Raw genomic sequence first — 22,395 nt, forward strand, 5'->3', positions numbered from 1 at the left:
CAAGGCTCTAGGGAACCCAACAATATTCCTATTGCCCACTAGCATTAGGCCTAAATTTGCAGATTAGATTAACACATTTGGTTTTTAAGGTTATTAACCTCCTAGGCTACAATAAGACTTTGTGTGTACATATGTACATGTGTGTATTATCTCTGGCAGGACCTAAGCTGGTTAAATGTGTAACTGATTTAGAACAATAAAACAGTATTTAATGGTAGGGTAGTGAAAACAGAACTAAGGTGTACTTTGAGTCCAACACCACCTGAGCCCTGGTAGATCTTTTAACAATGACTGTACATACCACAGGGTCTTTTACAATGTCTGCAAGTGTGATGATGTTGGGACCACCTCTCAAATTCTCCAAAATCTTTATTTCACGCTTAATTTTCTTCTTTTTTACTGGCTGAAATGGTAAAAGTATATCAGCATACACACACACAGAAATATTTCTGAGTATATCTCACAGTTACTGTAATACAAAACAGCTTCTATACGGGTTTCCTGAAGAAAGAAATGTGACAGACTTCTCAGAACCCCTTCTCTCAGCACTACCAGGCACTTACATATTCTACTCCAAAAGCTAGATATACACAGAATTACCATTTAGTTTCCAATTTAATTGCACTATGTCACACTTTAAAACCTTGCAAACCACCATTTAAAATGGCAACATAGTAGATCTTTAAACAAAAACCTTTTAATGGGGCCAGAGAGATGGCTCAGCCTATAATGGTACTCTCCACCAATAATGCTGATTCTCTGAGATTTGTCCCAAGTCCATGTGCTGGAAGGAGAGAATCAACTCTTGATGTATTCTGATCTCCAAAGACCCACAAAATAAGTAAAGAAATAATGTTAAAATAAAGCTTTTAATGTGTTAAAAAGGGGGTGGGTTCATTCCTTCCTGTACACTCTCCCTATAGCCTAGGTGGCTTCAAATTCATACCAATATTCCTGCTTTGCCCCCTGAATGTTCTTTAAAGAAATACAATTTTCTTATAAAATGGCTAATAGCGTTTTGTGTTTTTAGATGTGTATGTGCTTTTGTTTTCCCTGTGGATTACCATTAAAAAAAAAAAAAAAAAAAAAAAAACTTGTGAGACAAGAAAAATGCTACAAACGGAAAGTGTTTGGGAACTTCTGCTTCTTGGCAGCAACACACACCTCTGTGACAAGGAACTATGAGCTGAGTCCCCAGTATAATACAGCACAGCAGGCAGCACATTAATTAATAAATAATGAGTAGAAGAGGCACATTGGACAGCCCACTGGCTAAATCTGACTTGTGTAAAAATTCAAAGAACCTTAAGCAAAATTTTATTTTTAAAATTGTATATGCATGGGTGTTTTGCCTGCATGTATGTGTACCACACGTGTGAATGATATCCTCAAAGACCAGAAGAGGGCATCAGAACCTCTAGGACTGAAGTTAAAGATGGTTATGAGCTTCCATGTAGGCTAGGAATAAAACTCAGGTCCTCTGAAGAGCAGCCAGTGCTCTCAATCACTGAGTCATCTCTCCAATCTTCTAGAGTCAACATTTAAAATATCAGATTAAGTAAATATTGTTTTCTAAATTCTCTTTGTAAAAGAAAGCATCAAGAAACACTAGACTTACACTAGTAAGCTGCAGCTAAGAAGCACCTTTTATTGGGGAGGGTGTATATAGGTGCACGTGCATCTCCTCAATTGCATCTGCACTACATTTGTTATAAATATGATATATATCACATTTGAAACACACACACACACACACACACACACACACACACTCACCCCTCAAATTTACTTTTATATATGTCCCATAGCATGTGTATAGAGATCAAAGCACAACTTAGGGAGATGAGCCATGTGGGTTCTAGAGACTAAACTGAGGTGGTCAGTCCTGGGAGCAAGCATCTGCTAGTCCTCCACCTTCCAATAGACACATTCAAGTCTCTAAATTCCCAGTACTGAAATTATAGGCACCCACTGCCATGTCTGTCTCTATTTTAGGTGGTTACTAGAAATACGAATCCAGGTCCCTCAGACTTGCATGGCAAACACTTTAATGAGTAATCTTCCCAGCTGTTATTCTGGTTGTTTCTCCGTTTTTGTAGCACTAAGAATCAAACCCAAGTCCTGATGCACTTTAAGCAAAAAGTCTACCATCGTGCTACACACAGACAGTTCCTTTTTCTGATGAAGCAAGCGTTTCTAGGCTTGTCTTAGTTCCTACCACTCATATAGATGAAGTGAAGATGGTAATACCACATTAGGTGCTTGCTTTCTTATTCTGACAAAGCAGAGGTAATGATGCTTACTGAAAACAAAAGCATAAAATGAACTGAAAGAATAAGAAATGGACATTAGGTAAGACATTAGGATAGAAGAACCTTTTTGGTCATATTCTAACCATCTCCTCTTTTGCTTTAGGTCTGACCCAGCAAGCTAGTACTGGGTGTTCTGGGACTTTAGAGGATATAATAAATAGGGAGGCTAATTACTAGAGGAAGAAAATCTTTCATGTAACACGTATAAAAAGGTACCTATATGCATAAATTCCATATTCAAACAACTCTGACATTATTTCTCTTCTTGTACTCACCTTCAAAATTTTAACAACAACTTTTTCATTATTTGTGATGTTGATGGCTTCAAACACTTCACTGTATTTTCCCCTGCCTAATTTTCGAACAAGCTGGTAGTCATCTTGATTTCTGTGGATAAAAACACAGTGACAATGATTTCAAAATATCAAATTTTCAACTTGCAAAACTCTATTTTTGCCAGACATGGTGGTGCATGTTTGTAATTCCAACCCTTGGCAGGTGAACACAGGAAGACCTGCATTCAAGGTCATCCTGAGCTAGTTACAGAAAGCTTATTGACAGCCTACAAATGATTCTGAAGAAAGGAAAAGAAATATGCACACACATGAAGGGAAAGAGAAATAGACAGATAACTCTATTACCATCAGAAGTAATACAAGTAAGAGATATTTTAAATGTTATATAAAAACAAACAAAAACAAAAAACAAACCTGGGACATTTAAAATTATGTATGTACCAAATAGAAACAGAAAAATTAGGGGCAATTGCTCAATTGGTAGAATGCTGACCTAGCATACACCTGACCCTGGGTTCAGTTCCCAGAACCATGTAAACCAGACATGGTACACATTCAGGAGGTGAAGACAGGAGGATTGAAGTTCAAGGTTATCCTCAGTTACATAGTTCCAAAGCTAGCCTGGGCTGCATGAGATTCTGTTTCAATAGGCATTAAAAAGAAAATGAATTATTATTAAGCTTTTCTAAATATTTTTCAAGTCTCTCTTTATGATTCTAACGGAGCAGCACACTGATAATCGGTCTCAATAAGCATTATTAAGCTTTTCAAATATTCTTTCAAATCTCCAACTATTCATGATCTAATGGCACAGTACACATGGTTAGCTTGTATTGGGATTTAAGTATATGTTTGTCTCCAACAGTAGGCTACTTCCCCTTCAGTAACTGATTTGTATATTCTTGCTTCATACTAGCTGGTCCAATATTGGCACTGAACTCAACAAACGATGTAAGACTATTACAGTTCAGCTACACCTGGAAGCAGCCCTTTCTTATCAAGCCTCTTTGTCTACAAGTGGATTCCAAATATATAAATAGGTTTGATCCTTCAGGACAATATCTGACTTTTAATAAGCTTGCAACCACATCAGAAATAATGAACCAAAGAGGTTCTGCGTCTACCCACATTCGGTTAACTAATAAGGACACTAGAAGTCATGGGCAGAGTAAAGAATAAGGCAGATGTTAATACTCTCCCTCCCCCCCCCTGCTGCCTACTTGAGACCGTAGCTCTAACCAACAACAAATGCAGGCATTACAGGGATCCACAAAGGTAATCCCAGGATTTAGGCTCAGGAAAGGGAATGGCAACTCTGAGGCTAGCCTGGGCTACAAAGTGAAAGCTTGCCACAAAAACAAACAAGCAAGACCCAATTCTACCAGGTATGGTAGTGCATGCCTATTCCTAGTTATTTGGGAGACAGAGGCAAGAGGACCACAAATTTAGGGCCTGCCTGGGGCACAGAGTGAATTCAAGACTAGCCTGTTTCACTTATAGAAACTTTATCTCAAAAGAAAAAAATGAAGTGGGACTTGTGGAACATGGCTGTATTATCAAATCCCAATACTTGGGAGGTAACGGTAGGAGGACCAGGAGTTCAAGTTCATCCTTAGTATATGAGAATCTACCTCAAAAAATACCAAAACATAAAAAAGGAGCTGGAGAGATGAATTAGTGGTTAAGAGCACTTGTTCTTACTGAGGACCCAGCTTTAGTTCCCAGCACCCACATGGTGGCTCATGAGCATATGTAACTCCAGTTCCAGGGGAGCTGATCTCCTTTCTTGATATCTGAGGATATCATGCAAAACATTTAAACATATCAAACAGGTAAATCTTAAAATAAATAAATATGGGCTAGCAAGATGACTTAGAAGGTAAAGCCCCTTGCTTGTTAGAAGAACCGACTTCAACCTCTGGTCCCATTAGGTGCATGGAAAGAACCAACTCCCAAATTGTTCTTTAGCACATGTGGCACATGTAATCTAGTCTCTCCATCAAATAAAGTGCATTAAATTTTAATTCCCAAACTAAAACAAAAAGGTCAGTTAACATTCTACCGTGCGTGAATTCTTGATGTATAGCCCAAAAATGTGCTAGTGCACACCTGAATCCCAGTTCCAGAGAGGTGGAGGCAGCAAGTTCAATGCCAGGCTCGACAGAAAATTTGAGGCCACTCTGAGCTACATGAGGCCCTATGTTATGAAAGAAAGAAAGAAAGAAAGAAAGAAAGAAAGAAAGAAAGAAAGGAAGGAAGGAAGAAAAGACAAAAAGACTGGTACTATAGCCTAGCAGTTGAGTACCTGTCTATGATCTACAAAGCACTAGGTTTAATGCTAAGCAACAGGGGGAAGAGGGCTAAATTCTACTTATCCTTTTTTAGTTTGGTTTTGTAGTTTTGACAGGGTTTCTCTGTAGCTTTGGAGCCTGTCCTGGAACCTGCTCTGTAGACCAGGCTGTTCTCAAACTAATGAAGATCCTCCTGCCTCTCTCTCCCAAGAGCTGAACTAAAGGCATGTGCCACTGCTGCCTTGTTTTGTTTTTGGTTTCCACTTACTCTTATAATACAGTATGTACCATTAGCAGCCATTCATTTTCTCAAGCAGTTAAAAAGGACAATGAAAGGAAAAAAATGAACTAAGAACAAAGGGCAATATTAATACTATCAGGTCTCTTTCTGTTCACTGAGTTCTCTTATGCAAGAGTTATAAATTAACACAAACAAGCAAACAGCACATTGAAAGGACTCTCTAGTATCATTGCAGTAGCACTATGAGAGCATTTGCTTTTGAAGACTAAGATTTCTACAGTAAACACAGGTAGTACCTAGAGTTCAAAGTCTGTGACATTACAGAATTGTTAAGATTATCAGTAGTGATACCATTTATTGGTTTGTACCATGGTTCTTAATAGTATCTCTAAGCCAAGAATGACTCCTTATATGTAGAAAAATTGCTTGCTGTTACATATTACAGCATACCAAAATGGAAACCATACCCTGTGACAGTTCTATGACAGTTTAGGGAGACAGTTTTAACCACTTACAGACTAAAGAAAATCATATGAAATCAGATATAAATACAATATATGGGAGTTAACTTTTTTTTTTTTTTTTGAAACAAAGTTTTACTACATAGACTAGGTTGACCTCCAATTCAAGGTCATCTGGCATCAGCTTCTCACTTTTAGCTGAGTTATACATCTTTGAGTTTTCAAATTGTTTTATTTTGTATTTAACTATTAAAATGTTTTTATTACAAAATATGACAAAACTCTCCAATTAAATGCCATGATCAGACAGGAAATGCAAATGAGCCTCTCATGGGTAACTATGAGAGTAAACACAGTTGTTGAAGGAGGCTACAGCTCTTGAGGATACAATTGGGCTGCATTCCAGAACTAGGGTTATGGAAAGGATAAAGGTTAAATCCTGCTTCTCGTCCAAAAGAAGTTTCTGTTTCTAGAGAACTATTTCATCCTTTATTATTACCATGGGACAGAACTCTGACCTCCAAAATACCTTAAGTAATTAAGTTTGGTGATTTCAAAGTCTCTCACATATCTTCAATGCTAGCTTTTAACTTAGAAGCCCAGGCAAGCCCTAAACTTATAATCTACCCGCCTCACTTTCCCAAGGTTCCAGAGTAGTAGCTAAAGCTTGAAGGCAAGCTAACAGGTAAGTCTTTGTTAGTAGCTTCATACATAAACTATATAGACCAGAGACGGAATGACAATGACTTTTAGACTGCAAACCCAGAAAATGAGCTTGCCAAATCACCAACCTGCTGTATGATAAACTTGCAGCCCCATGAAAGCAAGCTCAGCTTTGTCCTTGAGCTTTGGAGGGAGGGGGCAGGGAAGAATTGCTGACATGAATTAGTCAACAAATCTACAAGATACAGCACTATGGGTGAGTAGAGTTAAGTAATGGAAATAATTACCCCCATTCCACCACATGTGACTCATAATCCCAGTACTCTCGGGGTCTGTGCGTGTTAACATCTGTGTAAACTCTGGCCCTGCTTGGCACGGGTCCCGACATGTCAGACAGGTTGGCAGACAAAGCTGAACTTGATGTTTGAAGATCTGGCAGTTACTGTGTTCGGAGGCAGATGTGGGTAAGACCTTGTATCAGACCTATTCTCTTCAAACTGCAGAAAAAAAATGTAAAAAGACAAATTACTTTTTTCAAAGTATTTTTGGGGGAAACCATTTTACTAATTATAACGATCTCAAATATACCTCCATGTTAAAATATTCCAGTTGTGCTAAAACTAATACTGATCCTAATCAAATTCTGCAAAGTAGCCTGTAATCCAAACACAATGTTTGGATATTCTTTGTGAGACAGCATGGAAGATAAAAATGACACTGAGGGTAGATACAACAGTACTGTCACTATTTACAAAAGGCATGCTTAAATGTTCTAAAATGGGGAGAAAGCCACCAATTACCAATTGATTCTAACATCTGACAGAACTAGGAAGAAACAATTCATATTCCCTAAACATTATTTTATGTTGACCCTAATCATCTGGGAGATCTTTTAGAATTAGCAGACACAAAACATTAAGATATTCTTGATTTCACCAGGCAGTGTTAGTGCAGATCTTTAATCCTAGCATGCAGGAGGCAGAGGCAGGTGGATCTTTCTGAGTTCCTGGCTAGCCTCATCTACAGAGCTAGTTCCAGGACAGCTAGGGTTACACAAAGAAAACCTGTCTTGAAAAACTTAAAAAAAAAAAAAAAAAAAAAAAAAAAAAAACTAGCTGCCCCCCCCCATGTCCTACTGGGCCCACTGCTCACTGCTCTGGTTGAGCATTGGGCCAGAGTGCAGGTCCAACAACCCCTCCACCTCCATGGAACTTCCTGAATCTGCTCTGAGCACACTGAACCTGCCTATCCACGCAGGACCACCCTTAGTCCCGCCTGCCTGATCTTTGATCCCCATTGTGGGGCTTCCTAGAGAGCTTGGACCATCCAGAGTTACAGACATCGAACTCCTGACCCATCTATGCCCACCAGGAGAGCAGGGAAGAGAGAGAGAGACTCCACCTGCACCCACTGGAAGAAGCGATGGGAAGATGGCAATACAAGAAAACACCCAACAATAGGAAGACAAGATGACACCACGAGAATCTAGGGACTCTACGCCAACTAGACCTGAACACCCCAAAGCAGATGAAGCAGAAGAGAAGGACTTAAAAAATAACTTCATAAAAATGATAGAGGCCCTCAGAGACGACATGAGAAAATCCTTTAAAGAAAATGGAAGAAAAAAAAAAAAAACAAACAAAAAACTGGAAGAAATAGAGGAAAAGACCAAGCAAAAAATGCAAGAAATGAACAAATCTGTTAAAGAAAGTAAGGAAAGCCAAGAAAAAAGCAATCAAACAGATGAAGGAAACAATTTAAACAGTTCAAGACTTGAAAACTGAAATAGACACAATAAAGAAAACACAAATTGAGGGAATGCTGGAAATAGAAAAACTGGGCAAACAATCAGGAACTACAGATGCAAGCATAACCAACAGAATACAAGAGATCAAAGAGATCAGGCGCTAAAGATAAACTAGAGGAAATAGATTCATCAACCAAAGAAAATCTTAAATCCAACAAATCCTTAACACAAAACATCCAGGAAATGTGGGACACTGTGAAAAAGCCAAACCTAAGAATAATAGGCATAGAAGAAGGCAAACAAGCCCATCTCAAAGGTGCAGAAAACATATTCAACAAAATCATTGAAGAAAACTTTCCCAATCTGAAGAAGGACATGCCCATGAAAGCACAAGAAGCATACCGGTTACCAAATAGACTGAACCAAAGAAAAAAGACCCCTCGCCACATAATAATCAAAACATTTAACATACAGAATAAAGGAAGAATTAAGAACAGTGAAGGAAAAAGGCCAGGTAACACATAAAGCAGGCCTACAAAAATTACACTTGACTTCTCCATGGAAACTTTTAAGGCCAGAAGGTTCTGGATGGGATGTTCTGCAAGTACTAAGAGCTCACGGACGCCAGCCCAGGCTACTATACCCAGCAAAACTCTCAATCACTATAGATGGAGAAAACAAGATATTCAATGGCAAAACCAGATTTTCATGATACATTACAAATCCAGCCCTACAGAAAGTTCTGAAAAGAAAATTCCAACTTTGTTAACTACGCTCACAAAGACATAGACAATAGATAATCCCACTTCACCAGAACCCAAAGGATAAAGCAGGGCAATATATATTCACAATACCACTGCCAACAACAAATCTAAAACAAACAAGAATTAACAATCAATGGTCCTTACTTTCCCTCAACATCGATGGTCTTAACTCCCCTATAAAAAGACATAGGCTAACAGAATGTATATGAAGACAGAATCCATCCTTCTGCTGCATACAAGAAACACATCTAAGCTTCAAAGACAGACATTACCTCAGGATAAAGGGTTGGGAAAAAACTTTTCCAATCAAATGGACCCAAGAAGCAAGCTATCCTAATATCTAACAAGATAGACTTCAAACCAAAATCAATCAAAAGAGACGAAGAAGGTCATTTCATATCCAACCAGTACAAAGTCTCAATTCTGAACGTCTATGCCCCAAATACAAAGGCACCCACATTCATAAAAGAAATGCTACTAAAATTCAAAGCACACATAAAACCTCACACACTTACAGTGGAAGACTAACACTCCACTTTGACCACTAGACAGGACCACCAGTCAGAAACTCAACAAAGAAACAAAAGAACTAACAAAAGTTATATCCCAATTGGGTTTAACAGACCTCTATAGAGTATTCCATCCAAACACACACACACACACACAAATATAACTTCTTCTCTGCTCCACTTGGAACCTTCTCTAAAACTGACCACATATTAGGCAACATAACAAACCTCAACAGATACAAAAAAAAAAATTGGAAAAGTCCCCTGTATCTTATCAGACCACCGTGCTTTAAAGTTGGAATTCAACAACAACACAAATTGCAGAAACCCTACAAACTCATGAAAACTGAACAATGTGCAATTGCACCATACCTGGATCAAGGAAGAAATAAGAAAGAAATTAAAGACTTCCTAGACTTCAACGAGAATGAAGACACAACATACCCGGATTTATGGGACACCTTGAAAGCAGTGCTACAAGTAAAGTTCATTGCACTAAGTGGCCATGTAAAGAAAACGGAGGATAGTCACATTAGAGAATTAACAGCACAACTGAAAGCCTTAGAACAAAAAGAAGCAAACTCACCCTGGAGAAGTAGATGCCAGGAAATAACCAATTTGAGGGCTGAAATCAATAAAGTAGAAGAAACTAGGAAAACAAGAAAAAGAATCAATGTAACAAAGAGTTGGTTTTTCAAGAAAATCAACAAGATAGACAAAACTTTATCCAAACTAACCAAAAAGCTGAGAGAACATGCAAATCAACAAAATTAGAAATGAAAAGGAGGACATAACAACGGGCACTGAGGGAATTTTCAGGTCATACTTTGAAAAGCTGTACTCCAAAAAATTCGAAAATTCATAGGAAATGGTCAAATTTCTGGATAATTATCATTTACCAAAATTAAATCAAGAACAGATAAGCAACTTAAATAGATCTATAACCCCTAATGAAATAAAGCAGTCATCAAAAGCCTCCAACCAAAACAAGCCCAGGGCCAGATGGCTTCAGCGCAGAATTCTACCAGAAATTCAAAGAGCTAATACCAATACTCCTCAAATTGTTTCACACAATAGAAGCAGAAGGTTCATTACCAAACTCTTTTTACCAGGCCACAATTACCTTGGTATCCAAGCCACACAAAGACACAACTAAGAAAGAGAACTACAGACCAATATCCCTCATGAACATTGATGCAAAAATACTCAATAAAATACTGGCAAATCCAATCCAAGAACACATCAGAGAAATCATCCACCACAACCAAGCAGGCTTCATCCCAGGGATGCAGGGATGGTTCAACATATGAAAATCTATCAATGTAAACAAACTGGAAAAGAAAAACCACATGATCATCTCACTAGATGCTGAAAAAGCCTTTGACAAAATTCAACACCCTTTCATGATAAAGGTCTTGGAGAGATCAGGGATAACAGGAACATACCTAAACATAATAAAAGCAATATACAGTAAACCAACAACCAAGATCAAACTGAATGGAGAAAAGCTTAAGTGATTCCTCTAAAATCAGGAACAAGACTCTCTCCATATCTCCTCAATATTGTACTCGAAGTTCTAGTTAAAGCAATAAGAAAACAAAAGGAGATTAAGGGGATACAAACTGGAAAGGAAGAAGTCAAACTGTCACTATTTGCAGATGATATGATAGTTTACATAAGTGACCCTAAAAACTCTATCAGTAAACTCCTATAGCTGATAAACACCTTCAGCAAATTAGTAGGATACAAAATAAACTAAAAATAAATAAATAAATAAAATTTAAAAAAAATCAGTAGTCCTACTATATACAGTTGACAAAGGGGCTGAGAAAGAAATCAAAGAAACATCACCCTTTACAATAGCCACAAACAACATAAAATATCTTGGGGTAACGTTTACCAAACAAGTGAAAGACCTATATAGCAAGAACTTTGTGTCTTTAAAGAAAGAAATTAAAGAAGATACCAGAAAATAGAAAGATCTCCCATGCTCTTGGATAGGTAGGATAAACATAGTAAAAATGGCAATCTTTCCAAAAGCAATCTACAATTCAATGTAATTCCCATCAAAATCCCAGCACAATTCTTCACTGACCTTGAGAGGATAATACTCAACTTTATATGGAAAAACAAAAGACCCAGGATAGCCAAAACAACCCTGTATAATAAAGGAACTTCAGGAAGCATCACCATCCCCGACTTCAAGCTCTACTATAACAGAGCTATAGTCCTGAAAACAGCTTGGTGTTGGCACAAAAATAGACAGGTAGACCAATGGAATCGAATTGAAAATCCTGGTTTTAACCCACACATCTATGAACACCTGATTTTTGACAAAACAGCTAACAGTATACAATGGAAAGAGGAAAGCACCTTCAACAAATGCTGCTGGCACAACTGGATGATGGTGTGTAAAGACTGCAGATTGACCCATGTCTATCGCCATGCACAAAACTCAAGTCCAAAGACCTCAACATAAATCCAGCTACACTGAACCTCTTAGAAGAGAAAGTGGGAGGTACCCTTGAACAAAATGGTATAGGAGATGCTTCCTGAACATAACATCAGTAGCACATACACCGAGATTGACAATTAATAAATGGGACCTCAAACTGAGAAGCTTCTGTAAGGCAAAGGACACAGTTGACAAGACCAAACAGCGGCTTACAGACTGGGAAAAGATGTTCACCAACCCAACATCTGACAGAGGGCTGATCTCCAAAATATACAAAGAACTCAAGAAACTAGTCAACAAAACACCAAATAACCCTATTGAAAAATGGGGTACAGAGTTGAAGAGATAATTCTCAATAGAGGAAATCAAAAAGGCTGAAAGACACTTAAGAAAATGTTCGACATCCTTAGCTATCAGGGAAATGCAAATCAAAACAACTCTGAGATAACTTCTTGCTCCTGCCAGAATGGCTAAAATTAGAAACACCAATGACAACTTATGCTGCAGAGGATGTGGAGAAAGGGGAACACTCCTCTACTGCTGGTGGGAGTGCAAACTTGTACAGCCATTTTGGAGGTCAGTATGGGGGTTCCTCATGAAAATGGGAACCAGTCTACCAAAGGACCCAGCAATCCCACTTTTAGGCATATACCCAAATGATCCATATCTACGCAACAAAGACATCTGTTTCAACTATGTTCGTAGCAGCATTACTTGTAATAGCAAGAACCTGGAAGCAACCTAGATGCCCCTCAACTGAAGAATGGATAAAGAAGATGTGGTACATTTACATAATGGAATACTACTCTGCGGAAAAAAACAATGGAATCTTGAAATTCGCAGGCAAATGGATGGAACTTGAAGAAACCATCCCGAATGAGGTAACCCAGTCACAAAAAGAGGAATATGGTATGTACTCACTCATATATGGATTTTAGACATAGAGCAAAGGATCACCAGCTTATAATTCACACTGCCAGAGAAACTAGGTTACAAGGAGGAATCTAAGAAATCCATACAAGGTCCCTCACAGAAGGGGAAAGGAACAAGACCTCCTGAGCATACTGGGAGTGGGAGGGGAGTGGTGAGTGGAGAGGGGGCTAAGAGAAAGAGTAGGGGTGGAGAGGAAAGCACGTGGGACTAGGAGGATTGAGTTGGGAGAAATAGATGAGAGAAAAATATAGAGAGAGATACCATAAAGGAGGGAGCCATTATAGGCTTGAAGAGAAAACTGACTCTAGAGAAATGTCCAGAGACCTACAAGGATGACCCCAATTAATAATCTGAGCAACAGTGGAAAGGCTACCTTAAATGCCCTTCCCTGAAAATGAGATTGACGACTAACTAATCCACCACCATGGAGCCCTCATCTAGTAGCTGATGGAAACAGAAGCAAACAGCCACACCTAAACACTGAGCCGAACTCCTGGAATCCAGATGCAGAGAGGGGGTAGTGATAAGAAAACAGGGAAAGACCAGGCTACAGAAACCCAGGGACAGTTAACCTGAACAAGGGGGAAGTAATGGACCCCCAGACTGATAGCTGGGAAACCAGCATTGGACCGACTCAGACCCCTTGAATATGGGTCTAGGTTAGAAGGCCTGGGCAGTCTAAGGGACCTCTGATAGTGGAACCAGGATGTATCCCTGGTGCATGAACGGACTTTGGAAACACATCCCCATGGAGGAATACTCCCTTAACCTAGAGGCAGGAGGGAGGGCCTAGTCCCTACTCCAGATGACTTGACAGTTTTTGTTGATCCTTCCTGGAAGGCATCACCCCTCTGTGGAGTGGCGGAGGGGGGGGGGGGATTGGATGGGAGGGAGGTTGGGGGGCATAGGAGAGAGGAAGGGGGCAAGGGGGAGGAAACAGGGATTGATATGTAAAATAAGAAAAAATACATTTCAAATTGGTACTTTTTTCTTTATAACACACAGTAAAAACTGCTATTGGCAGTGTATGGCAGCACACTCCTATAATCCTAGCACTTAGGCAGACCAAGCGTTCTAGGTCATCATCAGCTATATAGAGTTTGAGGCTATCTTGAGCAGGACACCCTGTCTGAAAACAAACAAAACAAAACAACAACAACAAAACCCTCACCTGGTATTAGATAGTAATAATGTATTTTAGCTGAGTTAACACAACACCTAAATCTTCAGGAAACCCCAGGACACAAGAGGTAAAGTCAGAAGAATTGGGGAATTCAAGGTCAGCCCCAACTATTTGCAAAGTTAGGGGCCAGTCTGGGCAATGAGATTGTTGGGACTGTCTCACAGTCTCCAAAATCATCATCATCATCATCATCATCATCATCATCATCATCATCATCTCCCTGACAACTATCTTCTTTCACTGAAGTCTCTGAAACACTTGTTGAACCCTGTACTAATGTGATAACTTCAGAAGAACATCTATGTAGTTTTCTACTTCATATGCCTAACTTCATCCAAGTGCCAACCAGATCTACAAAGGATGCAGGTCAGCTAAGACTACATAGCAAGACCCTGTCTCAAAACAACAACAAAACACCAAAAATCAAAAGGAATGAAGAGAGAGACATGACAACTAAAGATTACTCTTCTCTTGACTTGTAGAACAGGGTAGATAATATACAAAAATAGCATTAACAAAACTAGACATTAGAGGTACATTAAAGTATAATGATGAGGTAGAATTATGAAGTTGGAATACAACCATATTAAGAAATATGTGTGTCTACCTGTGTATATACATAATACATAAAACGCATCCATGAAAGATAAAATAGAACAAAATATTACACTGGATAGGGGTTGGAAAGATGGCTCAGTCAGTAAAGCACTTACAAAGATTTGAGTTTGATTCCCAGATCCCTGGTTTTTTAAACAAAACAAAACAGCTAAATGTGGTGGTACATGTAATTCTAGTGCTGGGAAGGCATAGCCAAGATTTCTGGGGCTCTGCTGGTCAGCCAGTCCAGTCTTTAATTGGTATGCTCCAGGCAAATGAAGACCCTGTCTCAAAATAGGCAGGTGTGTTCTTAAGAAAGCACCCACGGTTATTCTCTGGCCACCATATACAACTGTACATATGTGCTGGCGTACAGACACAACTTTAATGGGAGGCAGAGGCAGGCAGATCTCTATGAGTTTGAGGCCAGCCTGGTCTACAAACAAGTTCCAGGACAGTCAAATAAACTGTGTGTAGAATTAATCTCAATACAAACTCATCTTGCCTTTAGTCGGCCTCACCCTCTCCATCTCTTCTAGGAAAACTAGAGGCTTAGAAATGGTCCAACACCTGATAACTACACAAGATGGATTACATATTTTTACTAATGTAATTTTTGTTGAATGTTCTAATATTTTGAAACAAAAGATTAACATGGAATGTGAAATGGCAAAACTGGTCTTTCTATATCACAAAAGTTTCATTTAGTCCTTTTAAATACTAATGTTTATTACCCATCAAAACAAAGCATGAGAGATGGGGATAGAGCTCACTGGTAGAGTATTTCCTAGCACATACAATACCTCCATTCAAGCTCCATCACTACCTCACACACAAACATAGAACAGGGATATAGATCACTGGGAGCACTTGCCTATCATGTGAAGACCAAACAGTGAATGAATGAGATCTTACAACAGTCCAGACACAAAGATCTATTTCTACAGTAAAGAACAAGGAGCTAGACATGGTAGTGCCAGTCTACAATCCCAACACTTGACAGGGAGAGAAGCAGGAGGATTAGGAGTGCAAATTCATCCTCAGCTACACTGCTAGTTAGAGGCCCATCTTCTCTCAAACTAACAAAATAGGGCCAGCAAGGTGGCTCAGGGAGACACAGGGCATTCGGGGATGAGGAGGCAGAGGCAGACACCACTCCCTCCACACATAAGACACAAACTGTCATACAGCCTGAGGACCTGAGTTCAACCCCAGAACTCATGGCTGAAGCCAACAAACAGCTAGGTGGTAGTGGTGGCAAAAACACCTTTGATCCCAACACTTGGGAGGCAGAGGCAGGAAGATCTCTGGGTTTCAGGCTAGCTTGGTCTGCAGAGTGGGTTCTAGGACAGCCAGGGCTACACAGAGAAACTGTCTTAAAAACAAAAACAAACAAAACAAAAAAGCCAACAAACACCAAAGTTTAAGCAATCTGGTTAGACTGTATTAACTCCTCATGTAGGACTATGCAACCACTGAAGAAAAGTACCTAAGCATTGCTACAGAGCACCAATAACATCTGTGGAAAACTCAGGGAAAGCACAATTGTACTTGGCTAGCCTTGTTGTAAATTCAAAGATCAAAATTCAGTCAAACAAGGGCCAGGATTATAGCTTAGTAAAGTGCTTGTATAGCATATGCAGAACATTAAGTTCAGTTCCTGGTACCCCAAAACCAGAAAGCAAACCCAATCTTAGTCAAACTTGCCTTTTCTTCCAGTAGCACTGGTCATGGTGGCTCACTCAGGAGCAGAGGCAAGTGGATTGCTGAGGAGTCCAAGGTTACCCTGATCTATGCCAGACACACACACACACACACACACACACAAACCCTGCCTTGAAATCAACCTCCCCTACTAAAAAAAAAAAAAAAAAAAAAAAAAAAAAAAAAAAAAGAATAAAAAAAGGCACTAGGGATGATTCCTAGGAGTTAAACACAGAACTTTGAATATGCTAGGCACATTCTGTGCTACCTCCTTGGTCTTCTCTGAGTCAGAAAAAAACAATTATACTCAAAAGTAGAAAGAAAACAGAACTCAGGGAAGTAAGCAAGCAACGAAGTCTAAAAGGTCTTTGTTAATCCCTGAAGATTAAAATTTTGTTCTGATGTAATCCAAAACCAAGACTCCTATCTCCTAAGTAGGGAGTCTAAAGGCAATCCCCTCTGTAAGAACCAGGGACTCTGAAGACTCTAAGGCTGAGAGTGCACATGGAGAACACCAAGGGAAGAAATAAAACTGTATTGGAGGCTTTATCACATCTCAACTTATTTTAAGGTAGCCTCTGGAGACCTGACAAGCAAGGTTGAGAGAGAGGGAGGGAAGAAGAGGAAGAGAGATAGGGGGAGGGAGGTCTAAGCACCTGCCTATACCTGTAATTCCCTTATCTGGGAAGTGAGAGCAGGAAAATTAGAAGCGATGATGGTTCTGTGGTTGAAAAGCCCCAGCTTCCATTCCCAGCACTCTCTTAATAACTCACATCCATCTGCAGCTCCAGTTCCAGGGAATGCAAAGCTCTCTTTTGACCTTATGGGCACTGACTGTATGAGGAGAGAAGAGACACACATGCAGACAAAACACCCAAAGAAATTAAAACAAAACATTCTTAAAGAGGACCCAGGTTTGGTTCCTAGGACTCACGAGATGCATACTCTCAGGTTCAGAAGTTAAATAATCTGTCTATCCCTGTCCCTATTACAGGAGCACTAAATAGAAGAGAATAGGTTTGAACCCAAGTCTATTTAGAATTTAGGACCTAAACAGGTCTTTTTACTAAATTCAATACCAGGTCCTTAAATTCTGCAAATGGAACTTTAAAAAAAAAAAAAAAAAAAGACAGGCTCTTACTATGTAGCCCTGGCAGGTTGGCCTGGAGCTCTCTGTGTAAACCAGGCTGGCTTGGAACTCACCTGCCTCTGCCTCCTGAGTACTAGATTCAAACTGATTTTTTTAACAGCTACCAAAACCACGGCCATGTTGGATGTAGTAGTGCAAGCCCTTAATGTGAACACTCTGAAGACAGAGGCAGGCAGATCTCTGGAAGTACAAGGCTGGCCTGGTCTATACAGTGAGTTCTAGGCCAACAAGGGATAAATAGTGGATTGCTTCAAAACCGAAAAAACAAAACCCAAACTAAAACTACTGTCTTGAGTTACATTAGATGTAAGATGAAGTATAGATGGGGTGGTTGAGGTGCCTTTAAAACAAAGCCTTCCTTTTAAAGATGTATGAAGGTCACCTTAGCACATGTTTTCTAGAAACTGTCATATATGAAGGCTGTAAAAAACAAAAACCTGAAATATCTACTTGCCAGTGGATATTTAAGTCCTTAGGAATAATATCTGAAAAATTTTCAGTACATCAAAAGTGTGAAACGCAACATTTTGGGAGGAAAACTGGTCAGAAAGACAGATGAATAGAAAAAAATAATGAAAATAATCTCCAACTGCTGAGCAATGGGCAATGGTGGCGTAAACCTTCAATATTCCAACACTTGGGAGGTAGAGATAGGTGGATCTCTGTGAGTTTAAGGCCAGCCTGGTCTACATGTCGAATTCCAGGCTCCAAAGCTACAGAAAAACCCTGTCTCCCCCCCCCCCCAAAAAAAAGAAGAAGGGGGAGGAGGAAGAAAAGAAAATAATCTCATAATCTCCGACTAAATCACATAGGGGAAAAAAAATGTTTGAAAATTTAGTGTTTTGACTGGGAAGAGTGCTTGTCTAGTATGTGCAGAAACACAGACAGGTTCAACCTTCGGTACCAGAGACAAAAATCAAAGAAAACGAGACAAAAGAGTCTGGAGACTAAAGCTACAGTTCAACTATGAGCACTTACTTAGCATATTCAAGGCCTTAGGTTCAACCAACAGCAATACATACCCCAAAAAAGTACTGTTCCCTGTGCATTATGGTTCACCTGTAATCTTAGCATGCAGGAGACTCAGACAGAAAGATGACCTTAAATTAAAGGACAACCTTGGCTTTACAGCCAAGATCCTGTCTCAAAATACACCAATCCCAAAAGGAAAGAAAACAAAAGTGAGAGTTATGACTTATGCCAGGCATGGTGGTTATGTGCCTGTAAGCCTTATACTTAGCAGGACAGTCCCTACAAGTTCAAGGCCAACATGATCTATACTCTAGTTCTAGGACAACCAGAGAGATACAGTGAGACCACATTTCAAAAAACAAACAAAAGTACTTGTAAACAAAGAGTCTATTAGGCCAGCCAAACGGCTGTTGAGTTCAATCTGAAGGAATCACAGGATTACAAAGAAAACACTGACTCCCAAAAGTTATCCTCTGATCTATACAGACACACACACACAGACCCCCATTTGCAACAAATCATATCAGTTCTATAAAAACAGAAAAGAATTTATGTTTTAGCTAGGTGTGGTGGCTCATAATTACAATCACAGGACTTGAGAGACTGAGACAGGAGGCTTGCTGAGTTCAAAGCCAGTCTGGGCTAACACAGTTGAATACCTGATTAGTCTGGGCTACAGAGTAAGTCCCTATAGCATGGCTCTCTTTGTTCTACAGTTTATGACTTAAAAATATACAACAAAGCCAGAAGTATAGCTCAGTGGCACTGCTTACCTAGCATGGGCAAGACCCAGGGCTCACTCCCCAGTATGCTGCCCTACCTCCCAAAGAACAAAATCCACCTCTACCACCCCACCCCAACCCCAATCAAAGCAAAGCCAGACATGCTGGCTTATGCCTCCAATGCCAGCACTGGAGATGCAGGGATAGGAAGATCACTGAAAGTTCTATGCTAGACTGGTCTACATAGAGAATGGCTCAGTGAGTAAAGGCACTTGTCGCCTAACAACCTGAGCTCAATCCCTGGGTACCATGCACTAGAAGAGAAACTACTCCCAAATGTTGTTAACCTCCACTCATACACATGGCACAGTATGAATCCAAATACAAAAGTAAAAAAAAAAAAAAATCAACAAAAATGGGTCAAGGGTGTGTGTGTGTATGAGAGAGAGAGAGAAAGAGAAAGAGAGAGAGAGAGAGAGAGAGAGAGAGAGAGAGAGAGAGAACACTCACCTAACATTAAAAATATATATAAAAGCTTTAAAAAGCAGCAGGGACCTGGTGATATATGCCTACAATCCTAGAGCTTGGAGGCTGAAGAAGGATCTCAGCACATTCTAGGCTTGCAAGAACTACATGAAAAGAGCCCACTCAAAATCAAAGCAATCTGGGGCTGGAGAGATGGCTGTTCTTCCAGGGGTTCTGTGTTCAATTTCCAGCACCCACATGGTGGCTCACAACCATCTGCAATGAGGTGTGGATGCCATCTTCTGGCATGTAGGCATATATGCAGGCAGAACACTGTATACATAGTAAATAAAAAAAAAAAAATAGAAACAATCCAAGTGTGGTAGACATGCCTTTAATCCCAGCACTCTAGAAGCAGAAGCTGGACACTCTCTGAATTTGAGGCCATCCTGGTCTACACAAAATTCCAGGACAGTTGGGACTACAAAACAAAACAAAACACCCAAAATAAAAACAAATTTATATATCAGGCAGTAGTAGCACATGGTTTTAATCTCAGCACTTAGGAGGCAGAGGCAGGTGGATCTTTGTGAGTTTAAGCTCAGCCTGGTTTACAAAGTTCAGGAACCCCTGTCTAGAAAACAAAAAGCCCAAATTCATACAAACAAGAGACTGCAGTATAGAAAAGATGCTGTAGGTACATTCTTAATACAATATAGGCAAATAATTCCCCATCTATGATTACAGTATCACTGAAAACACCTCTGAGTGCTGGAGAGATGGCTCAGGGTCTGAGTGCATACAGTACAGGAGTTCAGTTCCTGATATTTATTTCAGGTGACTGACCACTGCCTGTAACTTAGCTACAGGGGATCCTTTGTCCTCCTATGGCACCTACATTCACATGCACATATCCCCATACAAACTAATACAAAAACACATAATTAAAAGTGTGGTGGTATATTGTTTATGATTTACTAAAGTCACTGGAGATCAAAATAGCAAAGCAACCATACTAGTTAGCCATAGAAGCCAGGCATATACCTTTAATCCCAGGACTCAGGCAGATGGATCTTTCTGAGTTCAAAGCCACCCACGGCTACACAAGATTGAATCAGTCTTTAAGAATAACAAAGTTCATGTCTTTAATTTCAGCACTAGAGAGGTAATAAGATAGGAGAATGGTCTTCAGTGGTCAGGCTCAGGCTTGATCAGCCCTTTTGGCCTGAGGTAGAGGTAAGAGCTAGTGACTTGGCTGCTTTGCTTCTCTGATCTTCAGCTTGAAGTTTGAACCCCAATATCTGTCTTTGGGTCTTTTATTTATTATGCTACATAAAAATTAAAAAAACCTCTAATTAAGGGTCATGTGTCTACAGATGAACAAGCATAGAATTCTTCCTAAGTCTGAAACAAGAAGATGAATTCAATCTAGAAGCAAGAGAATTTTAGACTTTGGGGAATTTAAAAAAGAAGAATCTTAGATCTATCAAAATTATACAACACATACTGTCTCTGGGTAATGGAGGCAACCTACACTGGACTTGACTTACATACTAATCCACACCTAAACAGCAAGCAATTCAGTACCTAATTCACCCAGCAGGCCACACCAGAAACAAAATGTACAAGTCAAGAGTCTCTAAAATAATAAGAACTCTTGGCATCAGAAAATGAAAATCAAGAATGACATATTAGCTGGTGATTTCATTAATAATCTTTATGAGAATCCTGAGGTGTATATAGGGCACTTACCCCATTTTACAGATGAAAGAAATTGAATAATAATAAGTAAATCATCCCATTACTCCAGTTGTAGATGTGACAAAAATCAACACTTGAGAGGTTGTGACTCTCCCAGAGTAGAGTTCTCCTTACTAGCTTCCCATCCTTCCCACCCCCTTGCAACTTCAGCTAATTCCCATCCTCTCCCATCCAGTTCCTACAGCTGTCTTAGAAATTACACCCAGAGCACAGAGTAAGGTCCTCATGGCTCCACCAAAAGCTACTAATCTGAGACACAGGATATTTATTATGACAAAATGCCAGCCAATTATGAAGTTGAAGGTAAGGGCATCTGGAGGACCTTAGTATAACCTGCCAGAAATACAGCAAGCATTCAGGGACTGCTGAATGAACATTGTTGACTAGTCTAAATGGCTACTTTATACTTTCTGATACAAAAATGACACTATTTTCTAATAAATTACCCGACCCCAGTTTAGAGGAAATATCTTTTCTTGAAATAGGACAAACTATGTAATTGTATGTAACACACACTATATAATATTAGGTTAGCCTCTATCACACAGGCACACACCCAAGCCTCTTATCTTCTGTTCATAGAGGCCAGAAGGCACCAACTGCCTTGGAAGTGGAGTTACAGATAGTTGTGAACTACTATGTGGGTGCTAGGAATTGAACTCAGGCCCTCTTAGAATAGTAGCCAGTGTTCTCAACTGCTGAGCCCCACCCATTCATTTTTAATAGGGTGATTTTCTTAAAATTTGCAGAACATTAATGAGATAGCTAAATTGAGAAATGCCCATTAGAGCATTAGTCATAACTAGAAAATTTCCAAGTGCTCACTTTTCTAAGCAGACTAAAATGTTTCAGCTAATAAAAACCACTCAGAAAAACTCACAAGACTCAGTGTTAAAAGAACAGACGAAAGGTATTTGAGCTCTGACCTCTGACATATACAAATTGTAAGATTCCTCTAATCATTTTATTTAATCCTAAAATTTTCAAATAATTATATTTTTTCATTTTAAGAAAACATCATCACAAATGTAAAAACAGCTCACCCACCATAGCAACTGTTGTTAAGTAGAATCTAAGGCAAATTTTGCAGAAACCAATAGAACAACACTTCTAGCTTTATCTTGTGATTACCTATTACCTCAAACTTTTTAAAACACTCAATACTTGGT

General features: G+C 39.4%; 1 protein-coding gene across 1 annotated transcript in view; it reads right to left on the reverse strand.

Annotated features, from left to right (window-relative positions):
• Csnk2a1 (casein kinase 2 alpha 1) overlaps positions 1 to 22,395 on the reverse strand; it is a 48,339-nt gene that overhangs the window by 17,229 nt on the left and 8,715 nt on the right. The window contains exons 2-3 of the mRNA XM_051193633.1: positions 2,588 to 2,699; positions 302 to 403 (exon numbers count right to left, since the gene is read on the reverse strand). The gene's annotated coding sequence lies outside the window, so the exon portion shown is untranslated. The remainder of the gene's footprint in view (positions 1 to 301; positions 404 to 2,587; positions 2,700 to 22,395) is intronic.

This window comes from Phodopus roborovskii, unplaced genomic scaffold (genome assembly GCF_943737965.1).
Source record: "Phodopus roborovskii unplaced genomic scaffold, PHOROB, whole genome shotgun sequence".
In the NCBI taxonomy this organism is placed as follows: Eukaryota; Metazoa; Chordata; class Mammalia; order Rodentia; family Cricetidae; genus Phodopus; species Phodopus roborovskii.